The sequence below is a fragment of the Microcaecilia unicolor genome, chromosome 3, assembly GCF_901765095.1.
Source record: "Microcaecilia unicolor chromosome 3, aMicUni1.1, whole genome shotgun sequence".
Taxonomy (NCBI): Eukaryota; Metazoa; Chordata; class Amphibia; order Gymnophiona; family Siphonopidae; genus Microcaecilia; species Microcaecilia unicolor.
Window position 1 is genome coordinate 265,468,956 of NC_044033.1, and position 16,289 is coordinate 265,485,244.

The 16,289-nt window shown below is 46.7% G+C and overlaps 1 protein-coding gene across 1 annotated transcript in view; it reads right to left on the bottom strand.

Annotated features, from left to right (window-relative positions):
• The window catches only part of NUP43 (nucleoporin 43), a 165,622-nt gene that overhangs the window by 100,744 nt on the left and 48,589 nt on the right, over positions 1 to 16,289 (bottom strand). The window lies entirely within an intron of this gene.

The following is a 16,289-nucleotide window of genomic DNA, read 5'->3' on the forward strand; positions in this document are numbered from 1 at the left end:
CTCTCATGATGCAAACAAATAGAGGCTGTCCAGAGATGGGTTTACCTTCTACATGCTGAAAAGCACTAATTGTACTAAGGTGAACCCTTACAGAGTTGGTCTTGAGACCAGACTCTGATAGGTGTAGAAAGTATTCAAGCAGAGTCTGTGTAGGGCAAGCAAGGGGATCTAGAGCCTTGCTCTCACACCAGACAGCAAACCTCCTCCATTTAAAAGAATAGCGCCTCTTAGTGGAGTTTTTACTGGAAGCCAGCAAGACCCGGAAGACACCCTCCAAATGACCCAAGGAAGCAAATTCTAGGCTCTCAACATCCAAGCTGCGAGAGCCACAAACTTGAGGTTGGGATGAAGAAGACACCCCTCGTTCTATGTGATGAGGGTCAGAAAAGAATCCGATCTCTACGGCTCTTCAAAGGATAACTCCAGAACAGGGAACCATATCTGCCATGGCCAGTACGAAGCGATCAGCCCGACACAGAGGATGTGATCCCCCTGCTTGTTGGTGTAATACACTGCAACCTGATTGTTTGGATGAGAACAATTTGAGGAGACAGCCAATCTCTGATAGGCTTTATAGTATTCCTGATCGCACGGAGCTCCAGGATATTGATCTGAAGATTTGTTTACTGAGTGGACCAAAGACCTTGGGTGTGATGCCCATCTACATGAGCCCCCCATCCCAGGAGAGATGCATCCGTCGTCAGCACATATGGTTGAGGAATTTGGAATGGAAGTCCCAGAGTCAAATTGGATTGAATGGTCCACCACTGAAGGGAGCTTACTTGGATGGCATCTTCCAGACTCCCCATGGCTTGATACCACTGATAATCCAGGGTCCATTGAGCTGATCCTATGTGAAGATGTGTCATGGATATAACAGACACTGTGGAAGCCATGTGGCCCAACAATCTTAACATCTTCTGAGCTGTGACCTGCGGAGAGGCTCGAACCTTGGAAGTGAGAACAACAAGAGTGTCCGCTCTCGTGTCCAGAAGATTGATACACAGAAGGTTTGAGCCTAACAGGGCTCCTGTGAACTCCAATCACTGGACAGGGCAAAGATGGGATGGGGTAGTTTAAAACAAACCTTAGTAGCTCGAGATTTGCATGGACTCATGAGCACCAGCTGAAGTGATGCTCTTTACCAGTCAATTGTCAAGATATGGAAACACATGGACTTCCAGTCTGCTTAGCGATGCTGCAACTACCACTAGACATTTGGTGAAGACCCTGGGAGCTGACGCGAGGCCAAAAGACAACACGCGGTACTGAAAGTGATGTGTTCCCAGCCGAAATCAAAGTTACTTCCAGTGGGCTGGAAGTATCGGGATGTGAGTATATGCATTCTTTAAGTCCAGAGAGCATAGCCAATCGTTCTCCTGAATCATTGGGAAAAGGGTGCCCAGGGAAACCATCCTGAACTTTTCTCGGACTTGAAATTTGTTTAGGGTCCTTAGGTCTAGGATGGGACACATTCCCCCCCCCCCCCCCGTCTTCTCTTGAACAAGGAAGTACCTTGAATAGAATCCCCGCCATTCCTCCCCTGGTGGAACAGGTTCAACCTCATGGGCCTTCAGAAGGGCTGAGAGTTCCTTTGCAAGTACCTGCCTGTGCTGAGAGCTGAAAGAATGAGCTCTGTGTGGGCAATTTGGAATTTTTAGCTACCAATTGAGTGCGTGTCCGAGACGCACTATTTGAAGAACCCACTGGTCAGAGGTTACAAGGGGCCACCTTTCATGAAAAAACTTCAGCCTCCCGCCCCCCGACCGGACACTTTCACTGCGGCTATGCTCTGCTGGAGCCAGTCAAAAGCTTGTCCCTTGCTTTTTCTGGGGAGCAGTAGGGGTCCTTGGCGCACACTGTTGATGTGAACGAGCACGCTGGGGTTGAACCTGAACAGTCTGGCATGCCGAAGGGTTGTACCTACACCTCTTGATAATAATAGGCACTCCTCCTTGGTTTGCCAAAACTCCTCCTAGCTGAGGAGGCAGACGCAGAAGGCGCCCGGTGGGAGAGAAGAGATAGTATCAATGTGTTTTTTGATTTGGTCAGCGACCTCCTAAACCTTCTCTTCAAAAAGGTTATCCCCCCTCGGCATGGTACATCTGTCAACCTCTGCTGAACAGTATGTTCCAAGTCAAAAACACACAGCTATGACAGTCTGCGCATTGCTATACTCTGAAAAGATCCAGGATACCACATCAAAAGTGTTGTAAGTGCCCCTGGCCAGGAACGTTCAACACGCCTTCTGCTGCTTGGGTAACTTGCGACGTGACTCGGCCTGCTCCGAGGGGAGCGTCGTTCAACAACTTGTACACTGAGTTTTGCAAATGGATGCTCATGAAGAGCTGGAATGACTGTATTCGAAAGATGAGTATTGAAGCCTGGTACATCTTCCTCCCAAAAGAATCTAGGGTTCTAGCTTCTCTACCTGGGGGTGCCAAGGCATAGGACTCTGGAACTCCTGGCTCTTCTGAGAGCAGATTCAACCAATATGGAATTGTGAGGCTATCAAAACCAGGTGCACTGTGAATCCAATATTGGGAGTCGATCTTCTTGGGCATGACCGGGACCAACAGAGGGAACTCCCAGCTCCTAAAGAGAGCTTCCTGGAGAACCTCGTGGAGAGGAACAGTCACAGCCTCCATAGGAGGAGACATGTAGTCCAGGAGCTCAAGCATCTTGGCCCTGAGCTCGTCCTCCACTTCCAAAGTAAAGGGAATAGCATCATCCATTTCCTTAACAAAAGAAGGGAATGCAAGGCTCTCCAGAGGAGACTTTCTCCTTTCAGATGGAGGGGAGGGTTCAGAGGGAATTCCATAGGACTCATCACAGAAAAAGTACCTTGGATCCTCCTCTGAATCACATGAGCGCTCCTCTTCAGTGTCAGACAATACATCCTGATGGGAGTGTCGAGACCGAACCTACCTCGATGTGGAGGAACCATGCTCTCGAGAACGGCACCGAGAAGTCTGTTCTCACCTCGACTTCGGAGAAGCTTCCTCCAACAACGTCAAGGAAGTGCCGGCTTGGATGGCAGTCGACACCGAAGCCACATGTGGCATGGTGTCTGAGGCTGCACTGCAGGTTGAGAGCTAAGCGGGGCCGCAACGGTAGGTAGGGTAGGTGCAAGCACCCCCGATGCCAATGCACACTGTTGCATTAGGCTATCCAGCAGCTCAGGGAGCAAGGCCTGGATGGGCTCATCGAGGGCAGACACTGGAAAAGGCTGTGGTGCCGGTTCAGGCGCAGGTTGCAGAGCTACTGGGGTCAATGCGGGAACTGGGTCTTGGCTGCTAGGAGACTGATGCATTAGCACCTTTTGTATGAAGGGGGAGCGGTCCTCCCAGCGTCAATGCTTCTCGGATGCCGAATCCTTTGACGCCCCGGGGCACCATGCATCAAGGGCGACTGAAGACAATGTTTCTTGGCCTTCTCCCAAAATGCCGACAAGGACGTCAAATCCACAAATCACCTCAGGGTCGGGTGCAACGATAGACGGTCCCAGGGGGCATGAACAGTAGGAGGCCTCGAGGCAGGTCGAGACCCACTCGATGTTTCACTGTTCCCAGTGTCTAGCAGCAGCCATGCTTACAGAAGCTCCCGATGCCGGTGCAATGCTCAATATTGATAGCAACGTCTCTGACATTGATGCTGATGATGAAGTCGAGGAACCAGACTTGGCGCCAAAAATCCTCTCATTGAGCCTCTCTGGAAACCTGGGTCCTCTTCTTCATGCGAAGACAGAGAACAAAGTTAATGGGGCTATGGTCAGGCCCAAGACAATAAAGACACCAAGAATGGGTATCCTTCCCAGAGATTGTCTGACTGCACTGGGTACAGCGCTTAAAGCTACTGGGAACCTTTGTGGGTATGGAAGGAAAAACTTCCTCGGCTAAACTAAAACGCAGCAATGATTGCTCATCATTTAACTTTTTTGGAAGCTAACATTTTTGACTTTTGTAGGGGAATCATCCTTGAAACAGCCAGGAGGCGAAACATGGTACCATGTCAATTTGAACATATAGCATTGACACGTTGTGCACATGAAATCATCACGTAAATTACAAAATAAAAACATTAAAGAAAAAGTTTGGGGGGGGGGGGGGGGGGGAGTCTGGTGACAAATAAAAGAGCGGCGGCTTGAACCACAGAGTGCCCCACATCCCCGATAGACTGAGGTCTTCCAAACTTAACAGTATACTTTGGCACAAGCTTTATTTTTGACAGTACATTTTTGACAGTACTTACATGTATATTTGGTTATGCAAGATATTTGAGCTGAGGGAACTGTTATTTGAAAAAGGGGCAAGGATCGGCAAAAAACGAAGGGAAATTCCTGGCCGAAGTCAAGGCCTAAAAGTGGCCAAACAATGACGAAAAAGGAAGGAAACTTAAAACCAGGCAAAATAAGCTAAAAATATATGGGACAAAAAAGGGGGTTCCACAACTGGGAACACAATTTGAGAGGGGGAAAGAAATAAAAACTGCCAAAAAGGCAAGAAAACGCTCTTTAAGACCCCAGAGCATTGTGAGGAGACAGTAAAAAAAAAAAAAAAAACACGCCCTCTCCATCGCGGTAGAATAAGAACTGAGGAGACCGCGTTCTCATGGTGGGTGGGAAGGCACTCACGCATGCGCGGAGGAGTGTGTCTCACACTCCACAAAGGTAAAATTATGTTTCTTACCTGATAATTTTCTTTACATTAGTCCCGACAGATCAATCCAGAGACTGGTGGGTTATGTCCCTCTGCCAGCAGGTGAAGATAGAGAGAACTTCTGAGGATCCCTATATGTGGTCATGTGTAGCCACCCAAACCTCAGTATTGTCGATACCAAAGCCAGTGGACATTCAACGCCCAGAGAGTTATTCTCCTGTCTCCAGACAATTTAAACATAGCCTGCTACTGCAAAAAGCGGGAGGAACTCGTGCAGCTCACTGTAATAAAAGATTTGCTCCAAGTCCTGTCAAACAATCTTAACAAATTTGAACAATACCTGCAAACTTGAAACATACTCCTAAAACAAACAAGATAAGCAGAAAATTCCAGGGCGGACTCTGGATTGATCTGTCGGCACTAATGGAAAGAAAATTATCAGGTAAGAAACCTAATTTTACCTTCCATAGCATCCCTCAGATCAATCCAGAGACTGGTGGGATGTACCCAAGCAGTTTCTAAGTAGGGTGGAACCCAGAGATCCCAGTTTGCAGAACCGAAGCCCCGAACGCAGCGACAGCTCTTGCAGCCACATCCAAATGATAGTGCTTTACAAAGGAATGCACCGACGACCAAGTCGCCGACCTACAAATCTCTTCCAAGGATAGCAACCTCGATTCCGCCATTGAAGTCGCTTGTGCTCTAGTGGAATGAGCTCGCTGCTGCGCCGGCGGTTCCTTCCCCGAAGCGATGTACACTGAAGTAATAGCCTCCTTCACCCTACGCGCTACCGTAGCCCTAGAAGCTTGCTGTCCCTTTTTACAACCTGCAAAAAGCACAAACAGATGATCCGAACAACGGAAGTCATTCGTAACCTCCAAATATCTAATGATAGTTCGCTTCACATCGAGACATCTGAGAGCGTGAATCTCAGAAGGATGGTCTTCTCTCCAAAAAGACGGAAAACAAAGTTGCTGATTCAAATGAAACCGCAAGACAATCTTGGGCAAAAAGGATGGAACCATTCGCAGTATGACCCCAGCCTCCGTAAAATGCAGAAATGGATCTCTACAGGACAAAGCCTGAATCTCGGAAACTCTCCTCGCTGAAGAAATTGCAACCAAAAACACCGCCTTCAATGTCAGATCCTTGATTGACAAGAGAGCCAGAGGCTCAAAGAGAGGCTGCTGTAAAGCTCGCAGTACTAAATTCAGATTCCAAGTAGGAAACAAAGAGTTCTGCGGCGGACGCAAATGATTAACACCTCGTAAAAAACTAACAATATCCGGGGTGAGAGGCAAGAGACGAGCCACGCAACTGGCCCCTGAAACACGCCAAAGCTGCTACCTGAACCTTTAGCAAGTTCAGGGACAGTCCCTTCTCGAGACCCTCCTGCACAAAAGTCAGGATGAAAGCTACTGAAGCCGAAAAAGGTGATATTGCTGCTGCCGTACACCAAGACTCAAAAGTTCGCCACACTTGTGCGTACGCCGTCGAGGTGGAGCGTTTCCTCGCTCGCAGCATAGTGGCAATAACCTTGTCCGAATAACCCTTCTTTCTCAAATTCGACCTCTCAATAGCCATGCTGTAAGACCAAACAGGGATGGATCCTCCATAACTATGGGACCCTAATGCAATAACCCCCGACGTGCAGGCAATCGCAACGGGCTGTCGATCAGAAGACGAACAAGGTCCGCACACCACGGACGCCTTGGCCAATCCAGACCCACTAGAATCATGCGTCCCGGATGTCGAGCCACCCGGCCTATAATTCTGCTCAACATGGGCCACGGTAGAAACACATAGAAGTGATCCACCAGAGGCCAAGGCTGAAGAAGTGCATCAATCCTCAGAGTCTGGGGATCCCTGCCTCTGCTGAAAAAGTGAGGCACCTTGGCATTGTCCATGCGCGCCATGAGATCCATAGCTGGAACTCCCCAACAGCTCGTGATCAAAGCAAACGTTTGATTGGAAAGCTGCCACTCCCCTGGATCCAACACATGCCGACTCAGAAAGTCCGCCTCGACGTTCAACGATTCCGCTATGTGGGCTGCCGACAGCTGAGTCAAGTGCTCCTCTGCCCAAAGGCATAGGCACCTTGCCTCCCTGGCCAATGGAGCACTCTTGTTGCCCCCCTGGCAGTTGACATAGGCCACCGCTGTAGCATTGTCGGAAAGAACCTGAACAGGCTTCCCTGCTAGGACCTAGTGAAAAGCTTGCAATGCCAGACGAACTGTCCTCAGCTCCAACCGATTGATGCACCAAGCAGCTTCCTCCAGAGTTCAAGAGCCCTGCGCCATAAGACCCTGGCAATGAGCTCCCCATCCAAGAAGACCAGCATCCGTAGATACTACTATCCACTCTGGTACCACCAGGGGCATCTCCAGGCCAAGTTTATCGGAATGCAGCCACCATCGCAACTCCAGCTTGACCACCATTTCCCAGGGAAGACGAACAGTGTAATCTTCTGACACCGGAGACCAACAGCTCAGCAAGGACTTCTGAAGCGGTTTCAATTGGCTCCTTGCCCACGGCACCACCTCCAGAGTGGCTGCCATAGAGCCCAACACCTGAACATAATCCCAGGATCTGGGAGCTGGAATGCACAATAAGTTCTGGATCTGCGTCTGGAGCTTCGGCTTTCGATTTTCCGGTAAGACCACTCTGCCCAATTGGGTGTTGAAAAGGACCCCAAGATATTCCAGGGATTGAGAAGGTACCAAATGACTCTTCTCCATGTTGATGATCCAACCCAACGAATGCAGCAGGTTGATTACCTTGTCCATAGCCTGAACACTGTCCCGAAAGGACTGCGCCCGGATCAGCCAATCATCAAGATACGGATGCACTTGCACCCCTTCCTTGTGGAGAAACGCCGCTATCATTACCATGATCTTGGAGAAGGTCTTGGGGGCAGTCGCTGTCCCAGAACGGCAAACCAGAGAAAACGACGATGACTCGGCCAAATTGGAATATGTAAATAAGCCTTTTTGATATATAAGGAAGTAAGAAACTCTCCCGGCTGCACTGCTGCTAGGATGGAATGAAGAGTCTCCATCCGAAAATGCCGCACTCGCAGAGCTCTGTTTACCCCCTTGAGGTCGAGCACTGGACGAAAGGAACCTCCTTTCTTTGGAACTACAAAATAGATGGAATAACGGCCGAGAAACTGCTGCACCACCGGCACGGGCACCACTGCTCCTAAGCGCCTTAGATTCTCTAAGGTCTCTCTGACTGCCTCCACCTTTTGACGTGATTTGCAAGGAGACTCCACGAAAAATTCCACCAGGGGTCGACAAAATTCTAGTTTGTAGCCGTCTCGAATGACCTGTAGCACCCACTCGTCTCAAGTAACATTGGTCCATTCTCCCAGAAAAAGGATCAGCAGTCCCCCTATTAAGACTGGGAGATGGATCAAGGCCCCATCATTGGGCACGAACCCCGGTGGCTGGCCTTGAGGAAGCCCCGCCTGAACGATGGTCCCCATGAAAGGACTGCTGTTTCTGAGGAAAGCGCGGCTTAGCAAAGGCACTGACCCTGCCAGGGCGATAACGCCTCGTGTCCCGAAACCGGGCCCGCGAACAGCCCGCACGAGGAACAGACTTGGCCTTATCCTCAGGCAACCGACCGCCTTTAGAATCGCCGAGATCCTTAACAATCTAGTCCAACTCCTCACCAAACAGCAACTTGCCCTTGAACGGCAAACGAGCCAGACGAGACTTAGACGCAGTGTCCGCAGACCAGTGATGAAGCCATAACCATCGGCAAGCCACTACTGAAAGGGAAATTTCCTTTGCGGATGCCCTAAGAATGTCATACAGTAGATCCGCCAAATAAGCCAGGCCAGACTCAATAGAAGGTAAGGCCGCCACCAGCTCTTCCGAGGAAGTCGCCTTCTGGACCCAGGAAAGACACGCTCTGGCTACATAGGAACAGCAGACTGACACGTAACATAGTAACATAGTAGATGACGGCAGAAAAAGACCTGCACGGTCCATCTAGTCTGCCCACGATAAACTCATATGTGTATACCTTACCCTGATTTGTACCTGTCTTTTTCAGGGCACAGCCGTATAAATCTGTGCAGCAGTATTTCCCATCTCCCAACCACCAGTCCCTCCTCCCATCACCGGCTCCGGCACAGACCCCGTATAAAAAGTCTGCCCTCCCCCATCCTAGCCTCTCAACCACCAACCCCTCTTCCCGTGCAAGCATAACGCCGCCACTTCAAATGACATCTTTAAAGAAGATTCCAACTTCCTGTCCTGCGGATCCTGAAGAGCCGTGCCGCCCTTAACAGGCAACGTAGTCTTCTTAGTTACCACCGTGATCAAAGAATCAATCATGGGAAGATGCAAGGACTCCCGCTCCCCCTCTGGAAGTGGATAAAGTCGCGTCATGGCTCTTGCCACCCTGAGGCCTGCCTCCGGTGTATCCAACTGTGCTGCAATGAGTACCTTCATTGCCTCGTGTATATGGAAGGTTCTAGAAGGCCGCTTAGTCCCTGACATAATCGAGGGGACAGACGCAGAGGGGAGACCTCTATCTGGAGCAGAGATATTCAAAATCTCCACAGTTCGAACGATAAGGTTAGGCAACTCCTCCTGGCGAAACATCCGTGCCGCCATGGGATCATCTCCCCCTTCCGCCAGTAACTCACCCTCCTCTAGAGCCTCAGACCGGGTGAGATGAGAAACCTCTGAACCAACCAACTCCAAGTCGATAGCCTGCGAATTGATACGAGGGCGCTTCACCCGAGAGGGAGAAGAAGATAGCAACTACTACTACTACTTGACATTTCTAAAGCGCTACTAGGGTTACGCAGCGCTCTGAAGGAGAGCCCCCTGAAGGAGCCCCCCCCCCCAGCTCTTTTAAGCTGAAGTGCCTTGTGCAATAATAGCACAAACTCAGGGGAAAAGGGAACAGCCACCCCCACTTCCACACAAGCCCCCGTATCATCGCCCATAGCCAGAGCACTCTCCACATCAATTGGAGCCTGCTGCTGATCCCTGATCACTGGAGGCCCTGCATACGAAGCGCCTCGCTTGCTCAAAATGGCCTCAATGCGCTGAGCCTTAATACTGCCCTTCGTTCTACCAGATTCCCCCCCCAGCTGGCGCGGACAAGTGAACAGCTGATGGGTGCTCACGCGGTCCGGAACCTGAATCCGACACTGCCTGCGCCGCCGGAGACAGCATGGCGCCAAACTCTGCCGCAGTCTGATGGCAAGCAGCGCGACCAAAGGAGCCCAGCAACGGCGTTTGAAGCCCCGAAATCTGAGCTGCCCCGCCCTGCCCCTCCGACGAGCCTTCGCGTCTCGTAGAGCCGCGAGAACAGGCTGTACACACTCCTGATGCTGCTCTCCGGTTCCTACACCAGGAGCAGCGCTTTTAACGGCCTCCGAGGGAGCTGCCACATGCTCTATAGACACAGACTTCCAGGGGACCCCCTGCCTGCCACAAAACCAGTTGTCTAAGCCTTGAGACTGACAACGAATCCCTGCTCACAGTGAGTGCAGCCAAAAAAGAAACCTCTTTCTTTTTCTTTTAAACAGGAGATTGACTTATGGGAAGGGGGAGGAAGGGAGGGACCTGGCCCCACCAGGTGTCCCAGCTCAGCTGTAGCCAGCCCACAACCCCTTAGGGTAGCTCAACTCAACCTAAGGGAATAGGTGAGGAGTCCCACAATCCAGAGCTGCAGAGCTATGACCACCACCTGCTACATAGAGAGAATACCCAGGTTTGGGTGGCTACACATGACCACATATACGGATCTTCAGAAGTTCTCTCAGTCTCCACCTGCTGGCAGAGGGACATAACCCACCAGTCTCTGGATTGATCTGAGGGACTCCATGGAAGCTTTACTTATACCAGTTATAAGTTCCAGACCAGCAACGCGGGTTGGCGTCACCCACTTGTGAGAATAAGTCTACTTGTCCTCGAAAAAAAATGATTCTCTTACCCAAATGCTGTATCCATTACAACACCTTCCCCTAATTTTGAAACCAGCACATCTCCAAAAGTGGAATAAGATAATTAAACTGCTTATTTGGGGAGGGAAGAAACCAACAGTGAGCTTGTGTCATTTGCAGTTATTCAGGAGGGGGCCTTAGGTTACCAAATTTACATGCAGATGGAGTAGCATGTCAATTATGATATTAGAGATTGGTTCTTTCGGTCTTCTGACTATTGCCATATAGCACTGGAGAGTTTCTAAGGCAAGCACAAAAAAAACAGCACAAAGAGCCTTTAAAAACAAAAGGGAACACAATTTTTTCATTAAAAAAACCTTTAATAGTGAATTTTGATTGAAGAGAGACCCGACACGGGCCGTGTTTCGGTGCCACCGCACCTGCGTCAGGGGTCACACCAATGACAAAGGGGGATTCAATAGACCAATTTCAAAAGACTGATGCTTTCCAAACTTCTGTGTGATATATTCCCTCACATCAACATCTCTCCACCTCTGTGCCAGGACACCACGGAGGAGGAGAGATGTTGATGTGAGGGAATATATCACACAGAATTTTGGAAAGCATCAGCCTTTTGAAATTGGTAATTAAGGATAATATGTAATTGGGTAAAAAGGATCATTGGACCTGACCCCTTTAAATAAGTGGTGGGCAAGTGCAGCCAGGACTTTGGAGACTACACTATAGAGGATTTCAAGTCCCGTTTGAAGAATGGCTACAAAATTGTAACAACTGTGAGAGTTGAATTATAAATTTCTTTTGTGCATGTATGTCCACCCCTCAAGAGCAAAAATAATGAGATTTCCTACTGATGGGAAATGCCCCAAATGTGGAACTTCGGATACTACATACAAACACTGTGTCTGGGATTGCCACGATTTGTGACTTGGAAGATCGTATGGAACCAGTTACATATATAATCAAAATTGGGCTCCAACCCAAGTTTGCTGGATCTCATGGATGATATTGTTGAGAGGGGGATTCGTGTTTCTACGCTCTATCTATGCAAAGCTTGTTTTATTGCCAAGAGGTGCATCCTGTTGTTGTGGATACATCCTAGCCCGCCAAATCTATAACTTTGGCAAAATAAGGTGCATGAACTATTGAGAACGGATGTCTACTGATTCTATGGGCCTCAAAGCAAAGAAGTGATTTGTTAAAGTAAGGGGACCCCCTACCTCAATACGTTAACCATGACTGTGCACTCCACTTTATTGAATACCTTGGAGTGCTGATGGAAGGGTTTTCTGTCCAGTTAGCATCTTATGGAACTCCCTGTGAACTGTGGCCTTAGTGTAGGTCTAGAGTCCCCAGGATAAACTGTTTGTTACGCCACAATGTTTTAGTGGTTTGCAGGGGTATGGGACAGGGTGGTGGGAAATAGGAAAATGTTGTTGCCACTATTGCTTTTTGTGCATTTTTGTCCTTGCTGTTATTGTTGATAAATTATTTGCTGTCGTCAGAATAAAGATATTTCAAAATAAATAAATACATGTGTATTTATTGCTGGTCAGCGGATTAGTTCATGTTTAGGAGTGGAGGTGTAGCTTAATGCAGGGGTTCTCAATCCAGTCCTTGAGACACACTCAGCCAGTTGGATTTTCAAGATATACAATGGACACAGTGCATGCAAATATCTCATATGCACCTTCATTGTAGATGTCTTAAAATCCAAACCAGCTTGGTGAGTCCTGAGGACTGGGTTGAGAACCCCTGGCCAAACAGATCTATGGAAGCCAGGGTTCAAATCCTACTTTTGCTCAAGATCACAAGGAGTATAATCACTTAATCCTCCATTGCCTCAGTTACAAATTTAGACTGCAAACCCACTGGGGACAGGAAAATACCAATTGTACTTGTTAACTCGCCTTGAGCTACTACTGAAAAGGCATAATCTAAATCCATATCCCATGCAGGACTTAAAAATTCATACTAACGCAAATTTACATAAATAAATAAGTATTGACATACTGGGACAGACCGACGGTCCATCAAGCCCAGCATCCTGTTTCTAACAGAGGCCAATCTAGGTCACAAGTAACTGGCAAGATCCCCCAAAAGTACAATACATTTTATGCTGCAAATCCTAGAAATAAACAGTGGATTTTCCCCAAGTCCATTTTAATAATGGCTTATGGACTTTTCTTTTAGGGAGCTATCCAAACCTTTTTTAAACCCTGCTAACTGCTTTTACTACATTCTCTGGCAATGAATTCCAGAGTTAATTACACGCTGAGTGAAGAAATATTTTCTCCGATTCATTTTAAATTTACTACTTTGTAGCTTCATTGCGTGCCCCCTAGTGCTAGTATTTTGGGAAAGACTAAACAAATCGATTAACGTCTACCCATTCCATTCCACTCATTTTATACACCTCTATCATATCTCCCCTCAGCTGTCTCTTCTCCAAGCTGGAGCCCTAGCCGTTTCAGCCTTTCCTCATAGGGAAGTCGTCCCATCCCCTTTATCATTTTCATCACCCTTCTCTGTAACTTTTCTAATTCTACCATACTTTTTTCAGATACGGTGACCAGAACTGCATGCAATATTTGAGGTGTGGTCGTACCATGGAGCAAAACAAAGGCATTATAACATCCTCATTTTTGGTCTTCCATTCCTTTCCTAATTATAGCTAACATTCTATTTACTTTCATAGCTGCCACTGCCACACACAGAGCAGAGGGTTCCAATGTATCATCAACGATGACACCTAGATCCCTTTCCTGGTCAGTGACTCCTAATGTGGAACCTTGCATTACGTAGTTCGGATTCCTCTTTCCCACATGCATTACTTTGCACTTGCTCACATTACATGTCATCTGTCATTTGGATGCCCAGTCTCCTAGTCTCATAAGGTCCTCTTGCAATTTTTCACAATTCTCTTGCGATTTAACAACTTTGAATAACTTTGTGTCATCAGCAAATTTAATTACCTCACTAGTTACTCCCATCTCTAGATCATTTATAAATATGTTAAAAAGCAATGGTCCCAGCACAGACCCCTGGGGAACCCCACTCTCTAACCTTCTCCATTGAGAATACTGACCATTTAACCCTACTCTTTGTTTTCTATCTTTTAACCAGTTTTTAATCCACAATAGAACATGACTCTCCAATTTCCTCTGGAGTCTTTCATGAGGTACTTAGTCAAATGCGTTTTGAAAATCCAGATACACAATATCGACTGGCTCACCTTTATCCATGTTTGTTCACCCCTTCAAAGAAACGTAGTAGATTAGCGAGGCAAGATTTCCCTTCACTAAATCCAAATTGTGTATCATTAATCCATACTTTTGAATATGCTCAGTAATTTTGTTCTTTATAATAGTCTCTACCATTTTGCCTGGCACCGACATCAGGCTCATCGGTCTATAATTTCCAGGATCACCTCCGGAACCTTTTTAAAAAATCAGCATAACCTTGGCCACCCTCCAATCTTCCAGTACCATGCTTAATTACATATTACTAACAATAGCTCTGCAAGTTCATTTTTCAATTCTATCGGTACTCTGGGATGAACACCATCTGGTCCAGGCAATTTGATACTCTTCAATTTCTCAAGTTATACCATTACGTCTTCCATCTTTATAGAGTTTTCATTCAGTGTCTCTGATTCATCAGAATTGAATATCTTTTCTGGCATCAGTATCTCTCCCAAATCTTCCTCAGTGAAGAAAAACCAAAGAATTCACTTAATCTCTCCGCTATGGCTTTGTCTTTCCCGAGTGCCCCCTTTACCCCTCAGTCATCTAGCGGTCCAATTGATTCTTTTGCCAGCTTCTTGCTTTTAATATATCTAAAAAATATTTTTTTACTATGTGTTTTTGCCTCCAACACAATCTTTTTTTCAAAGTCCCTCTTTGCCTTCCTTATCAGCGCTTTGTATTTGACTTGTCATTCCTTATGCTTTCCTATTATTTTCAGTCGGATCCTTTTTCCATTTTCTGAAGGATTTTCTTTTAGCTGTAATACCTTCCTTCACCTCACTATTTAACCACGTCGGCTGCCATTTGGTCTTCCTTCCTCCTTTTTTAACACCTCGTCCCAGGCCCGGCTCAGTTTCGCGGCGGCCCTGTCTCCCTAGCATGCCCTGATGTTATACTTACCCAGTCAATATTGGGGTAATTGAATTCACCCATTATTATTGTGTTCCCCAATTTGTTAGCCTCCTTAATTTCTGATAACATTTCTACATTTGTCTGCTCATCCTGGCCAGGTGGACTGTAGTACACTCCTATCACTATCCTTTTCCCCTTTACACATGAAATTTCAATCCATGGGGATTCCAAGATATGCTTTATTTCCTGCAGAATTTTCAACCTATTTGATTCAAGGCCCTCCTTAACATACAGTACTACCTCTCCACCAATTCCATCTACCCTATCACTATGATATAATTTGTACCCTGGTATGACAGTGTCCCACTGGTTATCCTCCTTCCACCAGGTCTCAGATATGCCTATTATATCTAATTTTTCATTTAGTACAATATATATTCTAACCCTCCTATCTTATTTCTTAGGCTTCTGGCATTCGCATATAGACATTTCAAAATATGTTTGCTGTTCCTATTTACATCTTGCTCAGCAGTTGATGGTGTTAATTTGCAATCTTTTGTCTGATTTTTATTTAGACACCTGGTCTGCTATGGTCTCTACTGGAACCTCGCTATCGGGATACCCCATCTTCTCTGTTTTGGTGATACCTTTGAAAGATACCTTGTTCTGAACCATGCACTTTTGAAAGACTGTCGACCTTCCCCGAGGTTCTAGTTTAAAAGCTGCTCTATCTCCTTTTCAAATGCCGATGCCAGCAACCTGGTCCCACCCTGATTAAGATGGAGCCATCATTCTGGAATAGGCTCCCCTTTCCCAGAATGTTGCCCAGTTCCTTTCAAATGGGTCATTCCATGCCAAGTGGTCTAAATTTAAAAAAAGTTCCCACCATCATGTTCTCCAATTTTATTCAAATTTTATCTGTTGCGCGAGTCAGGTGTTAAACGAAGTTTCCCCAAATTTGAGGTCTCTAACTGCAATAGTTGCAGATCTAGACCCCCTTTTCTGAAAGGTTGTCAGTCCATGAGCGCACAACATTTACCAAAATGCCATTTTTGGGGTCAAATAAAATCCAAACACATTTATAAGAATGGCTAGAAAATTCAAGTCCTGTGCAGTTTTTGTTGCTAATTCCAATGAAATACATTTTAACATTATGGATACAAAATGTACCAAAGTTCAAAGCCAATTATTAAAAAAGAGTCTGCCTGAATCAGCTTGTGAACAGTATCATCTGAAAGAGAAAACTGTGCTCTACAACACTGATATGTTTTTGTTTTGCAATGCCACCATTAAGTAGCTTTGAACTTTGGTACATTTTACCATTTGAGCTGACAGTGCCAACTTTGAAGAGATCCTGCAGGGCGGTTATAGATGCTGGTTAGTTGCAAATCTGGCAGTATTATGTACAGCACAAGCATAATAATGCTTGTTCAAAATTTCAAGTCCGTATCTTTGTTTGCATGGAAGTTGTTGTGGTCTGAATATTGGTCCAAATATGTTCCGATGAGTCGCGACCAATTTTGATGCACACTTTGAGTCAACTTGTTTGAATGGATTTTGCATCCATAATGTTAAAATGTATTTCATTGGCATTAGCATCAA